This window comes from Triticum dicoccoides, chromosome 2A (genome assembly GCF_002162155.2).
Source record: "Triticum dicoccoides isolate Atlit2015 ecotype Zavitan chromosome 2A, WEW_v2.0, whole genome shotgun sequence".
Taxonomy (NCBI): Eukaryota; Viridiplantae; Streptophyta; class Magnoliopsida; order Poales; family Poaceae; genus Triticum; species Triticum dicoccoides.
In genome coordinates, this window is record NC_041382.1 from 772,026,941 (window position 1) to 772,033,327 (window position 6,387).

A 6,387-nucleotide genomic window follows, 5' to 3' on the forward strand; every position below is an offset into this window, starting at 1 on the left:
ACACAGTTAAAAACCAAATCCAACTGTACAATAATATTCAACACAACTCTGACAAACTCCACCTTGACGAATATTCTTCACCATTTGAATTCATGCATGCATCCAACCTCCATGTACATTAGACTTCTGGGGCGTGGAAACATGTGGTGCATGCCTGAGGGCTTGTGCGGCTTCGACAAGACTATGACGCGGGGTTGATTCAAGGCAGTGCACATATGAGAGCTTGAAGTCGACCGGGCGTGGTGGTAGCATAGCGCAGCTACATGGAGTCATGTTGAAGATGGAGCTGGAGTCTGATGGACGACTTCACTCTGTGCTAATGGAGGGGCTACGGCGTGAATGCATGGCAAGCTGGAGCCTTGTTAGAATAAATCCGAGGCACTTCGTCGATCTACCGAGGATCAAGTAATCACGCAAGCATGACACCGAGATTTTTTAACGAGGTTCACCATCATGGATACATCACCGGGGTTGACTACGGGCGCTCCACCCCATGACACCGTCACAATACCGCACCTTGGCTGCCCGGGCACCGGCACACACCGCCGACTCCCCCTGCGCGCCTGTGCTATTATGTTAGCATAGGTTACATCGTGTGTCTACCCTCAATATATATGAGAGGCCTAGGATACAAGTGTCATATTAGGACACAACTCCTACCCTGTCAACACACAGTTCAAAACCAAATTCAACTGTAACCTACCTTGTACAATAATATTCGACACAACTCTAACAAACACATCTCTTCTCACTAACAGTTGTCACATAAGCAAACTTATATTCGGTGTGTAATGTTAATATCTAAGGTACTCCCACTATAAGTGGTCTAACATAGGTCCGGTGGAACGCCCAAATCGGAATCCTATTCCCAGTGGTGACCACAAGTGTTACTATCCAGGATCCGCAATTGCTGGAGCGAGGTCAAGTGGATATGCACAGCCGAAACATGCGTCGCTCAAGCGGGCTATAGGTGGTCCATGTTAAACCTAGTGCCAGTGGGTGACATGGTTACATCATCTATAAACGTGTCACCAGAATACATCATCTACATGCGTCACAGTGTTGATGCACGCAAAAGCTTATCAACTACTCTCTCCATCCACGAAAAAGGATACTTCTGCTTTTGAACTAGACCATTTTTTTAGATTAGCAATATATATATATATGTATATATGATATTTTCTCCGACTCAAATTAATTGAATCAGATTTGTCTTGATACGAATGTATATACTTCTGCTTTGTGACTAGATACATCCGTACCTAGACAAATCTGAGTTTTAACTTGGGTCGGAGGGAGTATCAAACTTAGTATATCAATGGTTTATTTTAATAAAAACAAATTTAAAACTATGTACGGAGGGAGTAAATAGTAGTTGTACCCCCTCTGTCACAATTACTCTTCTTTTTTTTAATATGCATACCTTTTTTATGTGGATACATTCATATTTAGATAAATCGGAGACAAATAATTTGGAATGCAGGGAGTACTAGTCTACTCAGCCCCTCATAGTAATTAACTAGTGGCTGAGGTGCCACCCTGTGGATCTGCTTGAGAGGAAGTTGCGCGAACGCTTCCATTTAAAAAAAAATACATAGAGTCCTCGCCTCCGTCTAAAAAAATATCTCAGAAAAAAAAATCCTCACCTTCATCTAAATAAAGAAAAAAACACCACGTCAGCCTACCAGCGAGCGCCACTTTGCATAATCCTCCATTTAAAAAATACCAGAGGTCCTCACTTCCATCTAAAAAGAAAAAACTACATTTAAAAAATAATCACCTTTATCTAAAAAAATTCCAAAAAATTTCTCACCGCGGATAACCAGCTTGCGCCACATGGCATAGCTGGTTGGCCGTCCTTCACACGAAGCTTAATGGGTTTAATTCCGAATCAACAACATCACCTGCAGCAGTTAACAACTTTGGTATGCAGTCCGTTGTTCATGGGAAGCAGCTGCCCGGAGAAGAAGATGAGGAGGAGATACGACGGCGAGAGGAAGGTGTGGGTTGAATGGCATGGTGTCGAGGGCAGGCGTCAGTGATACTCATTACGGGGAAAGATGGAAGCGATGATACCGTCACGAGGAGAGCAGGCCAGGCAAATGAGATGTGAGTGCGAGCGAGTGAATATACTATTTTAAAGATAAGAATAAAAGGAGCGTCTGCTTGCTTTTTTACGGGAAACGGCTGTATTTTTAGATAAATGTAATTTACATTCTTATATAGTGAAAAATCTAACATACCCTAGCAAGTCATTTCCGGAGAATAGCGTATTAAAACTGGGATACATCTCACTCTACTAAAATGCACGACGCCACTAACTCTGATTGAAACGGTCACATGCTCGAAGCGAGCAGCTGATCAATGAATATATATTGTATATGGGCTGATCTTATTTTTTAATTAAATGTGTTTTATATTCACTTTTGTATATTAGAGATAAAAACTGATCGCTTTGGATGATGCTTTGAAAATGTGAATTGACAAAGCTTTCTGATGGATAAACTGAAAAACTCATTGCATCCTGCGCAACCGAAAGAGATGATAATAGAAACAATTGTACTTCTTTATATAATTGTTACACATGATAATAGAACCGAGGTATTTTTTGAACATGTTGTTTTTTTTCAGAGTAAGAGAAAGATGGAGATGTATTGTGTGGACGTTCAGAAAGAACTCTTGTCGATGCGATGTTATTGGAAGGAGTCAAAAATTCATGGAGAGTTATATAAAGCAATACAAATACGGGCATTCAAGTAATATAGCTAGTTGTGAACGGAGAGGACCCTCATTTTGCCCATCATCAGGACCATGGACCCTGAGTAGTACGATGATCGACAAGGAAACCTGCAAGAATGTCTGGCCGTCGTCCTCGACATGCTCGGCACCATCTGGCCGTCCCTCGTCACTGGCCGGCACGTCCACAAGGGCGAGCTGGACACGAACAACTCCTCCTTGTGCCTGCAATCCTAGAGCGGAATCGTGTTACTTTCTAGTCATATGGCGAGAAAGTGATACAATAAGACGAAAACAATCAAAATGTGTGTGTCTCTCGAGCTAGCTAGTACCACAAGCTTAAGCTTGTACAAAAACCACTGCTGAGAGGAAGCCAGCCTTGTGTTGATATGGCTATATAAGCTGCTGGGGAATACATAAGGCTGGCAAACACCACGAGGAGTCCATTACCTGCATTTTTTAATACAGTACTAAATAAAAATGTTGAGTCTCGCTTGGACTCGTCGCGGCGACGTGGAGGCACCACCCACCCCAACCCCAACCTGGGGTGGCTGCTCTCTCCATGGCCTCGATATTGAGGTGGTGAGGGAGAAGAACATTGTCCCTGGCGGCAACGGCAGCGGGCTAGTTGCAATCCCTTCGTATTTCTGGGGCACCCAGCTGGCGAAGCGGCAAGATGGAGGCTTCCCCTTGTACCCAGGCTACTCGGCGGCGAGGGCCTTGGTCGGCAAGGGGGCGGGGGGCATGGTGGATTTGAGAAGGCTGTCTCGCGAGGCGGAAGACTTGCTGGCGGAGATGTTTGCTAGCATTAGCATTGATGGCGGAGTGACGCGGCGCGGCCCAGGGTGGTGCAACTGCGACTATCGCCGGAGCTGGCGCTGTGGAAAAGCTCGCAGCATGCAATCGGCAACGTGCTGCCCACTAAGGGCGCCGGGCTGGTCCAAGCCACGCCGCAAGTTCTCGCCTTGCTGGGCGCCACCGACTGGCCTGAGGCGATGACAACAACCAACGCCCTATCTGGCAGCGGCATGGCGAACCTGCTGATTGGGGCCTCCGACATGCGCACCCTCTTCTCCAACTACGTGGTGGACATGGCATTTTACTATGAGCACGGGTACCACAAAGTGTTCCCCTCCTTCAGCCGCCTCCTACGCGACGGGCTCGCCGACACCCGCTCGCTACGAACCCCTGGTGGCCGGCAGCGACGCGAGGCTGTCGCCATCGGCGTGTCCTACATCCGAGCCAAGATCACGCTGGAGGCGGCGCACAGGACGCTCCTCAAGGACCGGTCGGGGCGGATGGACCGCCACGCCGCCCAGGTCATGTCCCTTTGCGAGAGCAGCATCCTAGGCATGGGGGCCGAGGCCATAGCCCGGGGCTTCGATGTTGGCGCCATCACAAGCGACCTCGTCTTCAGCTCGCCCGGCACCGATGTCATCGATGTGGGCAGCGACCTGGTAAACTCCGAGGTCATGAACTCGTTCCTCAACGTGGCCGACATCGCCGCCTCAGGCATGGTGAGCGAGCCAGCGTTGCGGGCCATCTACGACGCCTACGCTGCCACGGGAGCTCGGATGTACACCCAGAGGTGGCACGAGCCTGTGGCTCAGATGTGCATCACCTTGTATACTTGGCACCTGCACAACGACCGGCACATGTTCCTCCGCCGCGCCCTCCTAGGATGGCCCAAGGCCCGCAAGTCCCCGGCGCGGCCCCAGTGCGAGGCTGACTTCGACGAGGTCTTCGACACCGACTTTCGCACCACCGATTTCAGTAGGCCCCTTGAACCTGAGTACGCCTGCAATGGGGAAGAAACCTGCGACCACGTCCGGCGCTTCCTCAAAGTAAAAGGAGACCAAGACCACCTGCTCGCCGCCCTTTGGTCGTCCATTGTCACCGGTCCGCTGGAGTACGTCCGGACGGGCGAGGTGGACGAGCAGCGTGAGAAACACCTCATTGAATCCTCACGCCTGCAAATGGTCCAGCTCTTCTCCAAGGGCCTCATCGACGAAATGGTCTGGCTCGTCGCCCATGCAAGCCACCATGCGTGGCAGGTGAACTATCTGTTTGAGGCCGCCATGTTTGGCAGCATCCTGGACGGGGGCGAGTTGATAGGCAAGCTCGATCGGGCGGAATAGGCTGTCTACATGCATCCATCTTAATTATATTCGGCCGGCAGGCCTGCTGCTGTGATCAATTCGAACGTGGTTAATTCTCCATGCATGCATCACTGGTAGAAAAATGGCCTATAGTCCCGGTTCGTAAGGGCCTTTAGTCCCGGTTCCGGAACCGGGACTAAAGTGTCGGTACTAATACCTCCCCCCTTTAGTCCCGGTTCAATCCAGAATCGGGACTAAAGGCCCTCCACGTGGGCAGTGCGCAGAGCCCAGTCAGGAGACCCTTTGGTCCTGGTTGGTGGCACCAACCGGGACCAATAGGCATCCACGCGTCAGCACTTCTGTGGCTGGGGTTTTTGTTTTTTTTGAAGGGGGGGGGGTTGGGGGTTTTGGGGGGTTAATTTAGGTGTTTCATATATTGTGTTAGCTAGTTATAATTAATAGAGAGAAGTGTCCTCTGTTATGTCCGTGCTTGGTCGACGCTACGTACTATACATACGTATATAGAGAGGATTAGACACGCTAGCTAGCTAGTAAGCAAACGAAGGAAACAGAAGATCTTCATGAACATATATGCATATATACAGAGAGAAGTGATATCGACCACCTCTCCTTCTCCGAGAGATTGGTCGAACAACAAGTTCTCGTATATCTATCTGACACTACCGGCTACATATATACAATAATTATCTCTTACAAATATAATCATACGGACTTAGGGTCCACATAGAATTCTCCGTCTTCAGGGATCACGTGGTCAAGAAAGAATGCCGCCAATTTCTCTTGAACTGCTCGCATGCGAGCTGGTGCTAGGAGTTCATCCCGCTTCCGAAACATCTAATTTGAAGAAGAGGGTCAATACATATATATATATGAATGAATGAAACTCAACACAAATGATGGTAATAAAATAAAATTGTGAATGTTGTTATTTACGTACTTCATATTGTTCGTTAGAGTACCCGCCCCGCTCACAGGTCGTGTGGCGGATGGACTCGCAGATGTAGTATCCACAGAAATCATTCCCTTGTTCCTGCCACAACCACTTTATAAGAAATAGAGGTCAATCAAACTGATAAGCAAGAATGCTAAATGGTATTGATGAAACTAGCGCTTGAATCACTAGGAGATGCGCGGAACATGCTACTATAGTACTTACTTTCGGGTGTCTAAATTCCAGCTCCTTCGGCAGTCCCGAACTGTTTTGGTGAATTTTCTCCAAACCCTGCCGGACAAAGAAAACAATTACTTGATATCAGGAAATGAACAAAGTTGCTGATATGGTGGATAATGATCGATTTAACTTACTTCTTGAGGATTTCAGTCATGTCCGCATACTCTTTGGGATCTTTTCGTTTAGAGTCCAAGACGGTTACTACTCCCTGTTCAAGCTTAATCTCTAGGAGAATAAAGTGGAAACTGCACACACATGCATAATTCATGAATTACATTACTATAACCTTGACTAATATATAAGGGAAACCGAATACGCACAAGACAGTAAGACTCACCTGAAGTTGTAAGGAAAGAGTAT

At 47.7% G+C, this 6,387-nt stretch overlaps 1 pseudogene; it reads left to right on the forward strand.

Moving 5' to 3' along the window:
- Positions 1-3,216: 3,216 nt before the first annotated feature.
- On the forward strand, positions 3,217-4,874 carry LOC119358424 (annotated as a pseudogene).
- Positions 4,875-6,387: the final 1,513 nt, after the last annotated feature.